The sequence below is a fragment of the Chaetodon trifascialis genome, chromosome 9 (assembly GCF_039877785.1).
Source record: "Chaetodon trifascialis isolate fChaTrf1 chromosome 9, fChaTrf1.hap1, whole genome shotgun sequence".
NCBI classification, from domain to species: domain Eukaryota; kingdom Metazoa; phylum Chordata; class Actinopteri; order Chaetodontiformes; family Chaetodontidae; genus Chaetodon; species Chaetodon trifascialis.
In genome coordinates, this window is record NC_092064.1 from 5,672,632 (window position 1) to 5,691,860 (window position 19,229).

Here is a 19,229-nt window from a genome sequence, read left to right on the forward strand (position 1 = left end):
ACTGTTCAAGGACCAGAAATAGTTTTACTGTTCTAATACAGGCAGATCATGCCCTATTGTGTGTGTGTCTTAAAGATTTGTAACTATTCTTTGCAATTCTAAAAGCATATTGTGTGAAACGGGGTTAGCAACCCATCCCCCTGCTCCATGATGCCCTCCAGTCAGCCAAATGCCTGCTTAGACGATTTCATTTTGAAGAACTTAATTACATCTGTGAGCTCTACCTGGTGATAAATGAGTGGCACATTTTGTCAGCTGGGAAAGAAAATCATGTCAGGTTGTTCCTCTTCGTCTGTACCAGTTAACCCCTGTGGTGGCAAGCTACTGGCCGCCCCAAAAATGAGGCTAAAAACTAAAGGTGACCGAGCATTTGTGGCGGCAGCCCCTGGGCTCTGGAACAACCTGCCCTGGCACATCCGCTCCGCGGGATAGATTGAGGTTTTTAAATCCTCCCTAAAGACACACCTCTTCTCCCTGGCTTTTAATCAACTCTAAGTGGACTCCTGGCAAAATTTTAATTTTAATTTAATTTTAATTCTATTCTATTTTATTTTATCCTATTTTACTGCATTGTTTTTATGTTTTTACTATTGTTTTATTTATTGTAATTGCTGCATTGTTTGGGTCATTTTATAATTTATCCTTTTACTCTGTACAGCACTTTGGTCAACCCCAGTTTTAAATGTGCTCTATAAATAAAGTTTGAGTTGAGTTGAGTTGAGTTGAGTTGAGTTGAGTTGAGTTGAGTTGAGTTGACCACACATTTATTACATATTCAGTGCGTCTGTCAGTAGATATGGAGGGTATTGGCTTGTTAGATAAAGGGTGGCTGTGTCACTGTGTATCTAAGGTTTGGAGACTGACCTTCTGATCCCGCTGAGTCCCAGCAATAAACTGGTAACCTAAACTCAGTGGAAATTTCACGTCAAGAGCAGTGAAGGTCCCATCTGTGTTTGTGTGTGTGTGTGCGTGCATGAGTGTGTGGTCATAAGTCCCTGTGACCGAACTGCTGGCTACATACTTAACTCCTGCATGCATAATGAAGATCCACGTAGAGCAAATGGAAAATTCACTGTGTTTTGGGATAGTGTGTGTGTGTGTGTGTGTGTGTGTGTGTGTGTGTGTGTGTGTGTGTGTGTGTGTTGTGTGATGGTCTTTCTGAGCTTTCATCTGTCTGTGGTTTCAACTCTCCTCTTTTCTCCCCATCTCCTTTTTCCTTCTTCCTCCTCACCACAAATGCCTTCCTCCCGGCTGTTCATTCCTCTGTTTCTGTCTCTTGACTTCGGCTCGGAGTGAAGTGCAGCGCTCTGATGATATTTGAATAATAAACAGCTCTAATGACCGTCCGACCGTCTGGCTCTCCTCTCCTGAGTTGCTGTGACAGATCTGGAATAACACCAGGCTGATGTCTAACACAAAGGGTGTTTGGAAAAGTAAAGCAGCTAATTGCCATCACTGTTCTCGCTGACAGACCTTGACTCATGCAGTTTATGTTCAAACTCAACTCTCTGCCCTGCCAGTTTCTTTTGTTAGGTCAGGTTGAATGAAGTTTCACCAACTAATAAAAAAAAGAAAAATACATGCAGCAGCTTGGAGGCAATGATCTCATGCATGCAGTTTCTGGCCAGGCTGATGGTGTGCTGCTATCAGCCAGCAGCTACAGACGCTCTGGGTTTTCATGTTGAAACACCATAGTTGCATAAGAGAGAGAGAGAGTGAAATATGATTTATATGGCATGCCGCAAACCAACATTTAAGTCAGATCGTAAAACGAGGACGTGTCACTGCATAGCTATGCAGACAGCGTCATGAAAATGTTCGAAGAAAACTGTCGGATCAGTTCACAGGGGAATTTCTTGGTAGTGTTTTTGGGAAACTGTTTCCAAAAAAGATTGTGCATGTGTAGCACGATCACAACAAAGCCATTTGATTTATGTGGTGACATTCTAGAGATAAGCTTTGGTGACTTATTGGGCAGCAGAGCGGGATGTGATTGAGACAGAATTGTTTTGCGTCATATTGAGATGAATGACACTATGAGTATTTTTAACTTGTGTTTCTCTGTTTGTGTTTACATGGAAACTGGAGGGGAATAACTGTAATTGATAGTGGACCTTAGAGACTGTGTGTCAGAGAGAGTGTGTGTGTGTGTGTGTGTGTGTGTGTGTGTGTGTGTGTGTGTGTGTGTGTGTGTGTGTGTGTGTGTGTGTGTGTGTGTGCCTAACTGCCCCTCATACACGCGTCTCAGTCTTAAATGTCTTCATTGTGTGCCATACCTTTTAAAGTGGTTGCTTCGGGCTGCAGGTTTGAGTGAGTGTTAAGCACATTCACACACACACACTTCCAGGGCACGTAGGGTAAACACACTCAGGGTACGACTGAGTTTCAACATGTCATGGATAGTTCGAAGGTGCTGGCGTCCACTGAGGGAAAAAGTAAAGGGTCAGATGACGAAGGGGATCCATGACTACCGCTGTCTGCTTTGTAAAAGTGTTGTTTGTTGATGTCAACACTTTCACAGATCGCTCCTCGTGTTGGTCAGCAGCATTTGAAAACTGAACTCTGAGCTGCCTGTGGTGCCAGCTGGCTCTCAATGGAGCTCTTACACTCCGAGGGGACGTTAGATCTTTCTGATGTCAAGTGGAAATGGATAACATGTGCATGCACAGCCAGATATTTCTCTCAGGAGATGGTGGAAACCAAAGCAGAGCTAGAAGAGAGTGAATATCAGCCTTACCAATCAGCCAGAAACATGATTCGAAATGAATGAATGCTAATGTTGCTCTGTGTCTACTCGCCTGTTTCTGCTGCGCCCAGGTGGCACCATGCAGTATGAGGCTTATCAAATGTGTGTGTGCCTGTGTGTGCATGTGTGTGTGTGTGTGTGTGTGTGTGTGTGTGTGTGTGTGTGTGTGTGTGTGTGTGTGTGTGTGTGTGGGTGGGTGGGTGGTTGTGTGTGTGTGTGGGGGGGGGGGGGGTCACACTTTAAAGTCCCACAAAGTCAATAACTGATGCAACACACTTACTATATAAACTATATATCTGCAATAAGGAATAGCTCTAGATGATTCTTTGAGTTATCCTCAGCTCAGCAGCAACAAATAAGATCTGTCTCCTGTCCAGCTGAAACACATCAACCACATCTGAGGCCTCTTCTAAGTATGGACAAAAAGACCCGCTTCTTCATCACTTATCCAGGGTATGTATGAGAATAGCTTAGTTCTGACATAAAGATGTCTACAGTATGCATTTTCCAAGACTTGTGTGGAAACCTCCCTCACTCCAACCTGCTCAGTCCAACATTTCTCTGATTAGATTATCAAGAGAAGCAGCGTCAGCAGGAAGACTGATGACCAAAAAAAAAGAAAAAAAAAAAAAAGGCGAGGTTGAGGTCTTCTCTTCCAAACAGCATCTCTCCACAGGTTGTACACTATAATTTAAAAGCAGATGTCAAAATAATACTTAAGTGGAATCCATCGCTGATTTTATGAGTAGCTGGTATTCAGGATGGACCCATACTGAGATATGATTTAAATAAGTGAAGGGTAGGAGGTTCAGAGCAGAAAAAATACTGTGGTGATACAGCATGTAGCAACCACACTGTAAGGCCTGCTGACAGTGTAATTTGTAATGAGGAGGCCAGATGTGTGTGTGTGTGTGTGTGTGTGTGTGTGTGTGTGTGTGTGTGTGTGTGTGTGTGTGTGTGTGTGTGTGTGTGTGTGTGTGTGTGTGTGTGTGCGTGTGCGCACGTGTGTTTGGAGTGCCCCAATAGCGTAACACAGGAAAGGTCATCAGGATTCCCAGACTCTTAAACAGCAAGAAGGGACGTTCTCTCTCTGCATGTCTGTGTCCTTTGGCGTGTCTCTGTTTCACACTAACATAGACAGAGACCCACACACATTCACACACACACACACACACACACACACACACACACACACACACACACACACACACAAACACATATATGCATGGTGTAAAGACACACTCCTGATTTATTGGCTCTCCAGGGCCCTGATAAAACTCATCCAGAATGACCTCATTTGTACTGCTAGAAGATGGAACAGACAGACCCACGCGCACGCTGACTATGTGTTTGTGTGTGTGTGTGTGTGGGGGGGGGGGGTTCTTTTGCAACACTTGTGTTTTGGTTAATTAGAAATGACACAACTCATTGTCACGACAGAGAAACCAGGAGACGTGTTTGTCTCATTCTTCCTCCTCCACTCATGTTTGTGTCATTTGTTTTTTCCTGTTTATCTTATTTTATGTTTTCACACCCTTCTCTGGTTAGTGTGGTCTCTGTTCTCGTAATTTATTCATTCGCTGATTTGATCCACACACATCACCGTTTAAGACCTCACCAAAACCTAAACATGGTTGTCTAGATTGAGTCATTAAATAACAGTAGCTTTAATGTTCCATGGCAGCTGTGATGAGTAGCTGGTGATTATTACTTACAGTATGTAACGCACACATTCCTGGTGGATTACTATGTAACATGAATTGCAGTAATCCCACTAATTATCTGGTGAATGATAACTTGTCAGAGTTGTAAAATCCCATCTCATAGCTTTACAAGACAGTGCTGAAACTGGGCTTCACGGATCTCAATTCATTATCTCTTGGGTTCCTGAAGCAGCTTGCCTCCACCAGCGCAGCCCCTTGGATTCTAATATTACTTTCACTACTGAAATAATGCATCTCAATATTATGCTTTTGAACAACATTACACTGTGCAACCCAAAGGGAGCACAGCTGAATTTTCCACTCTAACAGTTGAAGCAACCCAGGATGTTTTTCTGTACAAACAGAGTACTGTTTATTAACGTTAGACCAAAAATGGTAAGCAACATGAGTAGGCACAAGACAGTGCAAATGTCCTGACAAAATGATTTAAATTATAAAATAATATAGATTCTGACCTTTTTCACATCTCTGCAGGTTTTTACATATATGTGGAACTGGAACTCTCCTCCCCTGTGGTATAAATCAGTGAGCGGCAGCAGCCTGCAGAGGACGGAGGGTCAATGAAGGGTTGATCTAGAAGTATTCCAACATGCAGTGTTTACAGATCCCACCATGAGTCACTGGACTACATTACTCCTTACAGAGATACAAGGTGATGTGATGCAATGTATGGTCTTGTCTGTGGAAGCATGTGATTCAGCTGGATTTACAGGCACATGAAAACACCAGTAGAATTTTATGTTCATCCCTGACACAACATTTAGATAAACTATAAGAGCCTGAATAAATGGAAATATATCTTGTTATACTGTGTGCTGCAGTGGAAGTGACATGTGGTTGTACATGTGTATGCATAGAGTAGTTTAAGGTGTGAGTGAGCCAACTGTCATGGAGCTTGATGTTCAGGTACTTGATGACGTCCACCATGAAGGTTGAATCACAAACTTTTACTCATTGAGTTTCCATGTCAGGTTTTCCTTCATCTCTATGAATTTTTCCAGACAAACTGACACTTTGGAACAGTTTTACTTTGTCTGATGCTAGCAGCTCCACAGCAGCAACAAGACACGCCTTCACAAATTCTTGTCCTGAACGAGGTTTCAGGTTTGCTGGAGTCTACGTTTACACTTAGCAAAAATGCATATGTTTTCATGTTTGGCCTCTCTTTACACGCAAACAGAGTTTTTCATGGAAAATGATCATTTTTAAAAACTCTGGCCAAAGTGGAGATTTCTGAAAACGTTGGTTATGTGTTGGCTTGTAAACAGGGTTAAACGGCATTTTAGCTTCCGAAATGTCACAACATGTGACTGAAAATTCTTAACGTCATGTGAGCGTCCTATGTTTACACTCGCGCCCATAGGTTTGGCATAGTTATGATGCACTCGACAGCGTATTTAGCCGGGTTCACGTAAACAACAACATTTTTGAAAACGATGTTGTGTGCACAATGTTATTTTTGAAAACGAAGGGGCCAAAATATCCATTTTCCTAAACACCCTGCTACGTGTAAATGTAGCATCAGTCATTACCACAAGGACGGACGGGCGATTCAACGAATACTGCTGGAGGCTGGTGCTTATATACTGCAGCAGGAGGTGAGTCTTGACTGAATGATTGAGAGAAGGTGTGCTCAGGAGAAGAGGAGGCCGGACCAGATCTGCCAGTCATGCCCTGCAATAACACAGACACACAACAGACAGGGGAAGGACAGACAGGAGAAAAAGGGGAAGGAAAACACAAGAACACAATAGGAGGTGGGGGAAAGTGCAGACCCTGACAATAACACTGTGTCTGTCAGAATGTGGTCCAGTGAAAGCTGCTTGTCAGGCATCCAAACTAGAGCATTAACTTTATCCAAGAGCATCTGTCCTTGCAGCTCATTCAATTTAGCATGTTTGGAGCTCTAATGACTCTTGAGATTGTCTTTTTTTTTTTTTTTTGTGATCACATTCCACACCTAACTTCGGCACGCTGCCTTGTATTTTACGTCAATAAATAAAATAAAAATAATCCTTTGTTCATATTTCTTGCCATGTGTGACACTCCACATCTGCTTTTGTAGTTTGGTGATTCAGTATGAATCAGATGTAAGTTGTTCGTGTCATGCACCTTTAATATGATGATATCTGTAGTGGTTTGAAATACTTTTGTTAATTGTGTGCTGTGGAGAGGTGTGGGGCTGTGTTGCCCGTGCTTCCTTGTTTAGCAGAGGCTGGGTGTGGTTCTCCAGGTGGCTGGGAGCTGGCCCCTTCTCAGCTGGGACTCATCACAATCAGCACAGTATAAAGACCATGGGCTGCTGAAGACTCACCGCCATGCAGTTGCTGTGCTCAGTTACCAAATAGGATTCACCAAGAGAACATCAGATTATTTGAATATATGCAGTTGAGCTATATGCTCTTCTACTGGCATTAGAGTGGAGTAAGCAGGTTAACTTCAGTCATTCACTAATCTGCAGTGATTCAGTGTCAGAACTTACAAGCATTACTTCAGGAACAGCCAGAAGTCACGAGGAACTGCTCTACAAAATCTTGAGCACCAACTCAGGAGTAGTGAGAAAAGGGATAAATGTAACATCCATGTGGGTTCCAGCACACTCAGGTGTCCGGGGAAATGAGAGAGCAGACAAACTAGCAAAGAAGCAGTCAAAATAGAAATGGTTGAAGTCAGTATTAAATTCTAGTCAAAACTAGAAAGGAAAGGCTTAGTGTGGAGGAAAAATGACACAACAGTGACAACAGCATTGGGACAATGCAGCAAAAGGGAGACATCTACATGCAATACAAAACAGAGTGGGTATAACAAGAAGTATGGGACACAAGAGGAAGAAACAGGTCACACTAAGCAGACTGAGAATTGACCATAACCTTAACAGCACACTATTCATCGTGGGAAAACATCCAACAGGCCTTTGCAATCAGTGTCATGAGGCTGAGGACTGTAGAGCATATTCTCATATCATGCAGGAAAATTGCATAAGAGAGATGAGAAATGATGGCAGAAAATAAGGGCAGGTGAAGAACAACAAATAGAATACACTATATTGGAGTGGGGGGACAATGAGCAATGGAAGAAATAGATATTCCATTTTCTAAGGATGACTGGACTGGACGACTTGAGATGCTACAGTATCTCCCCTTACTGGATAAAGATGGAAAGTGAAACCAAAGATGGCAGTGATGCAACACTGTGGCTGTCAGCTGCCGTAAAACCTCAAAGAAGAAGAAGAAGAAGAAGACTCATCGCCAAATGGTTTACGCTGCTTAGTGGTATAGTTGGCCAGCTACCAGTGTTACTAGTGTTTGTTATCATCAAGTGTATGTTCTCCAGTGTCTCATCACCTGTGTCTTTTTGCCTTTGTGTTTTTGGATCAGTGAGTTCACCAGCACTGATCTCCAGCTCCAGCTTTTCTGCCCCCACGCCGTCCAGCCTCTTGCCTCCAACCCTCAACCATCACCACCTAGCTTCACCTATGCTTCCATCACCACATGCTCTCCATGCCAGTACTCACACCATCTGAGCGCTGTGCTCTCCAACCACCTCAGAACATCGTGCCTCACCTGTATAAGTATTTTTGAAAGACGTGCTTCAATACTGTGTTGTCAGAGACCATTTCATCCTGAAAATTGAGGGAAGACATGAAATCTAGTCATATTTTGGATTTCATTGGCATGAACACACCCTGAACAGTGACATTAAAAATTTCACATGCTGAAACCAACAGGTCAATGTGAACAGAACACATTTTGTGTTGTGTTGTTTTTCATATGAGAGCATTTTTTCCACACTGTGCTCGCATGTGTGTTTTTGTTTCATCACATGCAATGATTCATTTGACATGCAAAAACATTTTCTTCACAGCTGAAAACCAACACGTGTCCTTAGCTGTGTTCTTTGAATGGTTCTTCACATCTGACTTGAGAACAAAATGTTGGCCTTGCTTCTGACATCAGCATCAGTGGCATGGTAGTGTTTCAACGTCTGTTTAAAATCAGCAGCTTTGACAAATCTCCTGCTGCGTTTTCGGAAGGGCTCACAGATTACATGTTATTCTGCTGCTAATGATGCTGTATTTCCAGACTTAAACTTTGAGAAAAAAAATGGCTTGCTGTGATGGATGTTCTCTGAAAACCCTGCTAATTGGTTCTGTTCATGTATGCGTGAGTGTATGTGCAGCTGATTGTGTGTGTGTGTGTGTGTGTGTGTGTGTGTGTGTGTGTGTGTGTGTGTGTGTGTGTGTGTGTGTGTGTGTGTGTGTGTGTGTGTGTGTGTGTGTGTGTGCGTGCGTGTGTTTAGCTCTAGGGCTTGGACAAGGAAAGGGTGATGTAATGGTGAATGAGGTCCTCTCTGCCAGCCAAAGCCCTGATCTGGTAACGTTGTAAGGTTTGATATGGTAGGTGTGTGTGTGTGTGTGTGTGTGTGTGTGTGTGTGTGTGTGTGTGTGTGTGTGTGTGTGTGTGTGTGTGTGTGTGTGTGTGTGTGTGTGTGTGTGTGTGTGTGTACAGATTGCAGAGAAAGAACAATTGATGGATATGACTGAGATGTATTTTGGCTCAGTGTGGGTGAATGACATCATGTTGCAATCTCACACACACACACGTACACTTGTTTAAGAATCAGTCATCATTTATCACTGTGTGTTCAAAGTTCACTGGCTCCTGGGAAAAAGTGTGACTCTCTCCCTCTCTGTGTTTGTGTGTTTATTTGGAATTTAGCCATTAACTACATGGCAGCAGGTGTGTGAGGGAAAAGGAGTTTTTTTGGTGGCAAAAATGGTCCAATGTAAGGACATGAGGCAGGAGCAAAAATGTAGGCAGTGACAATCATAAGAAATATAGATGTTGTAAAATGAAAAGTGTGTACGTGTAACTTTGCGTGTGTTTTAGGGTCTCTTCTTGTTTATCCACATGCACTTTACTTCCCAAAGTCCATCCAGTTCTTGAGGTCACATCCTCATTGTGGTCCCCTGTATCCTCTGTACTGTTGACATTAGGGGCCTGTCCACTTCCACACCTATCTAATCCTGACACTGTCCCCCAGTCCAGGCTCATTCACAGAGTGTCTCCTTCAGTCTGTTCACTGTCTCACTGATATGACTCTCCTCTCTGGAGATCTCTCTGCATCAGCCGGCCAGTGGAAAATAGCAGTTGTCTTCTGAGTGCTGCCGTCTGAAAATGAAGACAGCTTTGCTTTTATTTGTCCAGCAGTGGAGATATTTGTCTCTGAGATTTTAGCCTCCATCCCAATGCAATGACAGTGAATGGACTTTGTTTGTGAGGCTCACAGCATTGTAAAATGACATTTAACAACTTCAACTGCAACGCTGACGATGACAGACAGACAGACCTGCATGTAAAATATTGAAGAATTAAACACAGTGCCATGTCTACCATGATCATTTCGCAAATGTTAAAGAATAGTTTGACATGTTGGGAAATACGGTTTGTCATTTTCATAGATGAGAAGATAAATACGACTAAGATATGTTTATCTGACACATTTAAATACACTTTTAAGATGAAAGTGTATTTAAATGTGAATGTGTTTAAGATGAATGTGAAGCTACAGTCAGCATCTTAGCATCTTAGCATGAAGACAGGAAACAGGGAGGCAGCAGCCTGGCTCTGTTGAAAGGTAACAAAAAACAGCGTACCAGCATCAATAAAGCTCAGTAATTAACTATTAATTATATATATTCTGTTTGTAGAATTCAGACCCAAAATTCTGGTTTTAACGGGGGTTATGTGCGGGACTCTCTCTGCCATCACCCTGCAACAATGGAGATTCGTTTTGTTTCTAGTTATGGACAAACCCACATGTTTCTGGTTAGTGACAACAAACTCTTCAGAAGCACAGGAAGACAAATGTGTTTGTGTGCATGTTGGAAGGCAGCAGACATTGCAGGATTATAATTATGGTAAGCCAGTGGTCTCAGGAGGTTTGCAGAAAGTGGACCCCTTCTCCGTCCATCTCCTCCTGCCCTCCCTCTTCACACCCTCACCCCTCCCAAGTCCTATTTCTTTCTGACCTACATCTTCCTCCCGTCTCCTCTATAACATGTTGCACACTTGTAACGCTCAGAGGCTCAGGGACCACTTTTAATGTGTTAAGAAAAAACTCCCTGGAACCATTTGGAGCATAAAACATTTTATTGCTGGCTTCAGTTACATGTACAGTATGATCCACACACAGCGGTGATGGAAAGGCTTCATGGCTCATGTTGGGTAATTTCATCCACATTTCCTTAGAAAACAATAAAGTAATAAAGCCTCTTGAGTTGAGAGAGCAGGCTGATTAATGTGAACCCGACAGAGAGCTTCTTTTTCCTTTTGAAGGCAAACATGGATGATGCTGGAGCATACATGTATACCAAACCTTGACAATGAAAGTGACCGCGTGAGGTTGTTTGATTTTTCAGATATACACAAATCCCATCCTGCTGCTGTCTTTAATCCTCCCAAAAATGTTTATCTGACACATCTTCTCCTCCCCAGTGCTCTGCCTGGATCGGTTCAAATCTCAGGTTTCTGTCATCACTCCCCCGCCTCCCTTCGTCTGTGCAGCATCCTTCCTCCCCAAAGTTTCCCAGAGACTCTCACACTATGTCGCTCACCTTTCTTCACATTATCCCTCATCTGCCTATTCCCCTGTCATTTAATAATGGAACTTTTACTCATCCAAGGGAAAAGTCAGTTGGCTGGTCGCAAAGCCCCCCTTACTCTTATGCATGTCGACCTTTTCATTATCACACAGCACATATACAGTTTATAATGCCAGTGACTTATTTATCTCTCAGAAATCACAGTAAACTTTTAAACATTGAAGAAGACAAAAGCAGGGTTCTCATTTGTCATCGTACAACCATAGACTTTGTTGGTTACTTTATTGGATCACTTTATTTAGCATCCATGTAAACAGTTAAGTTGGAATCTCTAATTAGAATGATTTTAATCGGGATCATGAAATATTGCCCATGTAACCGCAGCTAATGACAACTGTCACTTACAGATTTTAGCAGCTGTAGCTAGCTGGAGTAAGCAAACACTAAATTCTATGAGTTGCTTATAAAATGACATCTCCAACTGACTTTTTAATATTTCAAGCTGATTTGTTTTAAAAGGAGAACCTTGTTAATGAGGCACAACACCCTTCGTCTTATTTCTGGTGAATTTCATCATGCCTCTGTGTCCCCCACTCTGCCCAAATTCACTTAATATGCCGCATGCAGCAGCAGAGACAATAAATTCATCAATGAACCCACTACAGTTCGCCTGTCAATCTGGTGTTGGGGTAGATGACATTGTCATCTATCTCTTACATAGATCCCTCTCTCTCTCATTTGGAAAAAGCTGGGAGCACTGTGAGAATCATGTTTTTTTTTATTTCTCCATTCAATATTGTGCAGCCCTCACGGACCTCATCACATTATGAATCATGGACTACCTCACTATCGAGTGTAACATGGTTGTCTGCATGTCAAACTCACAGCCCTGACACAGTATATGAGGGTACAGGACTGTGAGTTGGCTGTCTGCAACACGGGGGCCCTGCAGGGAACAGTGCTGGATCCCTTCTTCTTCACCCTCTACACTGCAGACTTCACGCACAAAAGTTCTCTGCAATCATCGACCTCATCACAGATGGAGATGATGGAGAGTCCAGGCAACTGATCGAGGGATTTGTGGGTTAGTGCCAGTGGAACCACTTCCAGGTCAATGCAGGGAAATCCAAAGAGCTGGTTTTGGACTTCTGCAGGTGCATAAACACTGATAGCCAGTGAACATCCAGGAAATGGACATTGAGATGGTGGAATCTTACAAGTCCCTGGATGTTCCCCTGAATAATAAACTGGAGTCAACTGATAATACAAATGCACTATATAAGACACACCAGAGTAGACTCTACAGTATCTGCTGGGGAGGCTCAGGTCTTTTGGTGTGCAGAGTACATGACTGAGGACCTTTATTGACTCTGTGGTGACACCAGCCATCTTGTAGTGGTCTGCTGGGGCAGCAGCATCTCAACTGCTGACAGGAAGAGACTGAAGAGACCGACTAAGTAGGCCAGCTCTGTCCTGGGCTGCCCCCTTGACCCAGTGGAAGAGGTGGGAGAAATGAGTATGATAACATAGCTATCAGTTGGTGATGATGGGTAATGCCACATAATGCTGTAGTTAGCTAATGACATGCCTCGTGTTTGAAAGTAATGCTGTCTTATTATTGTCAATATTAAAATATTTAGCCGGACATGCTTAGATTTGCAGCCTACACACAACAGATAAACACACCAAAAAAAAACAGTGCTTACACTTGTGCTGCTATGTTTTTAATTTTGTCTTTGAAAAAAAAAAAAATAACGCAACCAATGTTCCTCTGTCACAGAGCTCTTGGAAATGATGGTCTATCAGATGAATGGCACAGCGTCTCCTGCCATAGATTCATGCTAATCCTGATGTTTGAGTCAAGTTTAAGATCTGGGTTTGCCTTTCAGAGGGGTGAAAAGTTTCAGGATCATTGTTCCAGACTTGTTATTGTTACTGCGTATTTGAGGTATAGATAAGGAGGTGTGTATTGATATTGTCTTCCTCTTTGTCTGGGTGGCCTTGCTAACGCTGAGTCATTTTGCCAAAACACTTGTGGAACATGACACAATAAATATCAAATTTGTACTAACTGCACTCAAAAACAATGCATGTCTTTCTCTTTTGCCCCCCCTCACTCAGCTCCATATGCAGTTAATTAAAGTTGCGCGCTGAAGTGTCAGTGACATCATGACTTGGCTGCCACCCCATGGCCTTGTTTAGGCATGACAGGTTCCCATGGAAACTCTGATGTCATGGGGGGGTCGAGGCAAGGCGAGTTGGAGTAGATGATGTTTTTGTGCCTATTTTTTCGGTGAAATGTGATGTCTGTTAACACGCACTGGCAGGAACAGCGCTGTGTGTCAGCAGACTGGGATCCATGCCAACAGGTAGCCCGTCTGTCAGCCTGAGACTCATACAACAGACTGCCTGGCACGGTCTGCTGTGCGTTACTGTGTCTCACTGTTGGTTTCCAGGCAGAAATATCAGAGCCAAGCTGTCCTGAATTGACAGAGGGTGAACTAAAGACTAATGCAAAGATGCAAAGAAGAATGCAAAGATGACCTGGCCAGACTCCTTCGGAAAATGCTCCCACTGTGAGAACTAATAGATCAAAAATCTACCCTTTCACAAAGAGCTTACAAATACTATTTACAGTGTTATAAATACTGTTGTCACGAGATTCATTTAAAACATGCTGTGTGTTTTCTATTTTCTGGTCATTTTTTAATTGAATTGACATTTTGGGAAGTAGGCTGATTCACTCTTTTGCCAAGAGTTGGATGAGAAGATTGATACCACGCTCATACATTAAGTAGAGAGCTGCAGACAGGAGGTGATTAAGCATGCAGCATAAATACTGAAATCAGGGGGAGACAGCTAGCCTGGCACACATAAATTTGATATAAACCAAAGTGTAAAAACAACAAGGTGTGGTTTTATGGGGGATTGTGCGCTGGATATGTAACAGACCCACTTTGGAGGCACTTGGTGCATTTTATTACCTTATCTGAGGGAGTAAGCAGCAGTGGGCGAAGTAATCAGATCCTTTTTGTGAGGAAAAGTTCAGTACAACAAAATGACATTTTGCTTTTACTTAAAGCTGCACTAATCAATGTTTTCATATGAACAATGAATCAAATGACTAAAATTAAACTAAAATTAAGCGAGGCTGGCAGAGAATACAAGCGGAGGTAATGGTAGACGGTCCTCCAAAGTTATAGTGTTTTAACTTTTTCTCACACAAGGACAAAACATGGTGGATATGGACAACAAGAAGCTAATTATATTGGTGCAACAACACCTGGAATTATATGATCAGAGCTGGAAATCGTCCCTACATAGGGCAAAAAAATATAGGGATACGCCAAGTGCAGTTATCCTTTCATATCCATGTTGGAAATGAATGAGTGGCCTTACATTTTGGTGAGAATTCAACATTAACTTTAAGTTTGCAACAGAATATTAAGCTGATTTTTTATGCATTGATAGAATAATTATATAAAACAATAGACACAAAATATTTTTTTTCATTCCATTCTTTGAACCGTGTGTAAGGTCTATCCCATCATTAAAGTCATCCCAGAAATGTATAAGCCATGATCATGCTCACTATGCGCCCTGAGCACCACCTGAGCCCCCGGCCTCATGAGCTGAAAGAGCAAGCCACAGTGAACTGACAGCCTCTGTAATGTACTTCCAGTTGATTATCAGTAGCAGTGTTGTGTTAAGCTAATTCACGTTTAGTCTGACTCATTTAAATGTTGAGATGCAGATCAGTTTGGCAGTCTTCTCTCGTGTAGCTCTGCGTTCTGCAGGCGATGTTTGCATCTGTAAGTGTGCATGCATGTGTTTATGGGAGTTTGGGGGAGCACGGACATATTTGTGTTCTGTTTAAAGCAGCGGTGACGTAAGCTGTTCTCTGTGGGCGAACTTGGAGCCCTCTTGTTAATGTTTACAGTCTGTAACCAGCAGTCAAAGACGGTGTGTGTGTGTGTGTGTGTGTGTGTGTGTGTGTGTGTGCGCGCGCTTATGTGAATTAGATGGATTTTGGTGATATTAGGAAAATACTGACGCAACAAGGGTATTGTAAGTGTGTGTGTGTGTGTGTGTGTGTGTGTGTGTGTGTGTGTGTGTGTGTGTGTGTGTGTGTGTGTGTGCGTACTGTGTGTACCCTTACCCTCTTTAATACTGTTTAGGGGGATGTGGACGACGACGGCGGAGAAATTAGAGAGGACCGAGGCGGAAAGTGGTTGAACTGGCATCTTTACAGTTTCACTATGTTCATTCTAACATACCTATAATTAACAACTTAATTATAAACAGCTTATTCCCTAATGACCATCTATCAAGCATTATTCACTTAAATACAGCACTGGATTCTGCTTTCATCTTGCCAGCTGTAGACTGATGCCAAAAAATGTGTTGAAATTAAACCACTGGTGCCATTGAAACAAAAAAAAGAACAGAATCCAGTTGGAGGCTGAAGTGGTGTTGGTGTGTCGCAGAATAGCTGCTCCTTCTCGCTAAGAAAACTCATTTGAATAAGATTTACATCGGGCATTTCCAAGCTTCCTGTTCGGATGTAAATTTAATAGTCTAATATGACCGCTGGATGGACGTCAGTTAAACTCAGAATGCAAAGTTTACACAACATATGGACAATGACAACACTGTGCTGCCACGAGAGTAATTGGTTTTTAATCAAAGACAATAGCTATGACCTTCTTTAAAGCATAACTGTCAGAGGAAAGTTTGTGATGAATGTTGAATCTTGAATCGAGCATATGGAGGAGTCACATTTTCCTGTGAACACAGAAAGGTGCACTGGATTTGTTTTGTCTTCATACGCTGACATTTTATGAACTGTGTCATGCAGTCATGTTTTCCTGTAAAAGCCACAGAGACAGTATGAGAAGCTTCATTACATCAGAGTGTGTCATTGCCAGTGTTTGTCTGTCCTTGTTTTGAGTTGTTGTGCAACACATGGTGCACCTGGACTCACCTGAGTCAGAGATGTGTTTGGACTGATTACATCTGTTTTCTTTCAGTTTTGTTTTACTGTTGTAATTTGTGACCACAGTCAAAGACGAGCCAAGAAAGTATCAGTCACGACATGTGTGAGGAAGTTACAGAGCTACATCTGAAATTTAACCAAAATGTGTTGAAATGAATATCAGATGGTGTTAAACTTTTGATATACCATAACTATTAGCATAATGTGCAATCATTTGAAATGTGACTTTTAGATCAAACTTCCAAGAACTGCCCAGAAAACAGGCTGTATAGACTCTCTGTGGCAAACTCTTTCAAACACAAAGAGCAAATAAAAGTCAAGTTTTGGCAGATAACTTCTAGTAACATAATGTAGTCTTCTCTGAGTTTTTGGTCTCTTGACTCAAGAGGAGACAAAAGGGAATTCCTTAACTCGATAAAGTGACGTTGAGGTTATTTTCATGGTGGCTTTAGTTTTTTGTATGCTTACAAAGGAAACATTACTCACACTACATTCCTATAGTAAGTGCTGTACCGGATGCTTGTTTTAAAATACAGAAAGTACAGAACATGCCTCATATTTTCAAAATAACCACTGACCAAAATACTTAATGGGACATTGCACTGAGTATCAGAAGCTAATCAAACAGAAGGTGTGATGTCATAAGTTCAACTCTCTGTGGAGGCCTTCTGTCAAGATGTCAGTCAGTTCATGTTATGTTATGTTATGTTATGTTATGTTATGTTATGTTATGTTATGTTATGTTATGTTATGTTATGTTATGTTATGTTATGAACATTATCATTCACGGGTGCAGGAAGGGGGTGCTGGGGCCCCCTATTGACAGAGGGTGGAACTACAGTGTGTGAACTTCTATCATGGGAAATCCGATCCTCTGTTGTAAATTTTGGACAGCGTATGATAAGGTGCCATTGCTGGCTGTCACTATCTGAGCCAGGCCTTGCTAAAGGAAAGTGTGTATGTAGCCATGTATTCACAGTCATAGTGTGCAGCACCTTTCTGTGAAAATATCCTCCCACACATGTGTGATCATGTCTTTAATACCTGAATTTTACCATGAGACTCAGACCAAACAGACCAAGGATCTGGCCAGTGAAACAAGTTTCCATTTCAGTGCCCTGCTCATGAGCACTTCTTGAGGGATGGCAGATTCTTTTAGTCACTGTCATATTCACATGTCCCCAGCTGGTTTGGGGATGTACATAACTGTGATTTTCTGGTCACAGTCCGCTTTTGTAGTTCAGAGCCCTCAGATCTGTTTGAAGGTTATTAAAAAATACAGTGAGCAAATGGCCTCTAAGTGACTTTCTTCACTTCTTGCCTCTTATTTTTTGCAGATGTTTGGCCTTTGACAACAGTGATATATTTTTGTCCATACATGTACTGTATATCACAATGTCCACTAGCCTGCTACATGACCTAATCCACACTTGATGAGTTGAGGCAGACACCCTGCACGGAGGAAGAAGTGTGTTTGCAAATGTCTCTGCAATATCAACAAATACCTTCACTGGCTGAAGACCAGATGAGAAGAAAATGTGTGTGACCTCTCCCCCTCAGCAATCACACTAGACATTTACAACCTCAGCTCTGCACAGAGGGAGCCAGCGTCACAGAAGTAAAACATATTCAGTCATTATCAAAACAGTAAAAAAGGACTGTGGGAGGCAGCAAGGGGTGAGAGAGAGAGAGATCTATTGTTGTGACGACAGCTGAAATTTTTCATTTAATACCACTCTGATTCATAAAGGTCATGCCACATTACCTGCTGACTCATTATTACTGGAAAACTGTGGTTCTCAAAGTGGGGTCCAGGGACCCACACAGGGGTTCCAGGGACTTTTCAGGGTGCCTTCAACAAAATGAAGACCAGTCACATTTCAATGTAATAACCTTAATTCAATTTTACAGTTTAACTATAATTTAATGAGCAACATGATGTCACACACTGAATCAATGAAAAACAAAGGTAGGAAAATATTGATTTCTTACTGCAGTGTGAGGTTTTATAGCCACTTGGGGTACAAACTGAGATCAGCTTATAGGTTGATATAGCGAATGTAGCAGCAAGCACACATTTTCAAAAACCAATTCATGTGGACATAATCTCAGACAAACCTCAGATGACTCATGGAGCTGATACCGTGACCTGTGACCTCTACAGTGGTTTGTTGCCGTCTGTGTCTTGTACTGCCCCCAGCAGACTCACATAAAACCCTCAGGGGGTGTCGGGTATGTGTGTGTGTGTGTGTGTGTGTGTGTGTGTGTGTGTGTGTGTGTGTGTGTGTGTGTGTGTGTGTGTGTGTGTGTGTGTGTGTGTGTGTGAAAGAGAGGGAAAGACAAAAAGGTGGGGGGACAATCTTCCAGTAAATCACCTCACCAAACCCCCTCCTCATCTCCCACAGCTCTCTGTTACACCTCCATCTCTCACACACTCCTCAGCACACACACACTGTTGACAGTAAGCAGGAGGGTGGAATGTCTATTTGCAAGAGTCTGTCTGTTACACACACACACACACACACACACACACACACACACACACACACACACACACACACACACACACACACACTTGCTATCTGCCGTTGAATGTTTGCTCTATTGGGTCCAGTTTCACGGGGGAGGGTGGTAGTGGTCCTCAGCAGCCAGCTTGTCTGCTTTTCTGTCTCGTCCTGCCATAAAACACACAAGTACAATATGATAGATCATAATGTGAAAATGGAAAGAGTACATCAAGATAAAACTGGCTAATGTGGTGAATGGTGTACTTAGTTAGTATCAAACTGATATATATGAAGATACAGCCTCTATAGATTTGATATTCGTGTCTACCTGTAGCTGTCTGCCAGATGATGATCGCTGTCATTCAACACTGCTCTGCTGTGTAGAAAATCATCAGTCACATTCTCCCCTTTGACCTGTTCCAGTTCTTATCTTAAGCAAGTACCATTAGAGGGAGGGGATGGAAAGATAATGATACAGAGAGACAGAACTACAGATAGAGACCATAAGGAGACAGAGGGACTAGAGCATGATTGGCTGATGTGGAGATTGAGACATTAATTATTTCTATTTATATAACAAACCCAGTCAGATTCTGATTATGTGTCCAGTGCTGTCTGTTTAGTGTTGGACCTCATTGTGTGTACTTAGTTG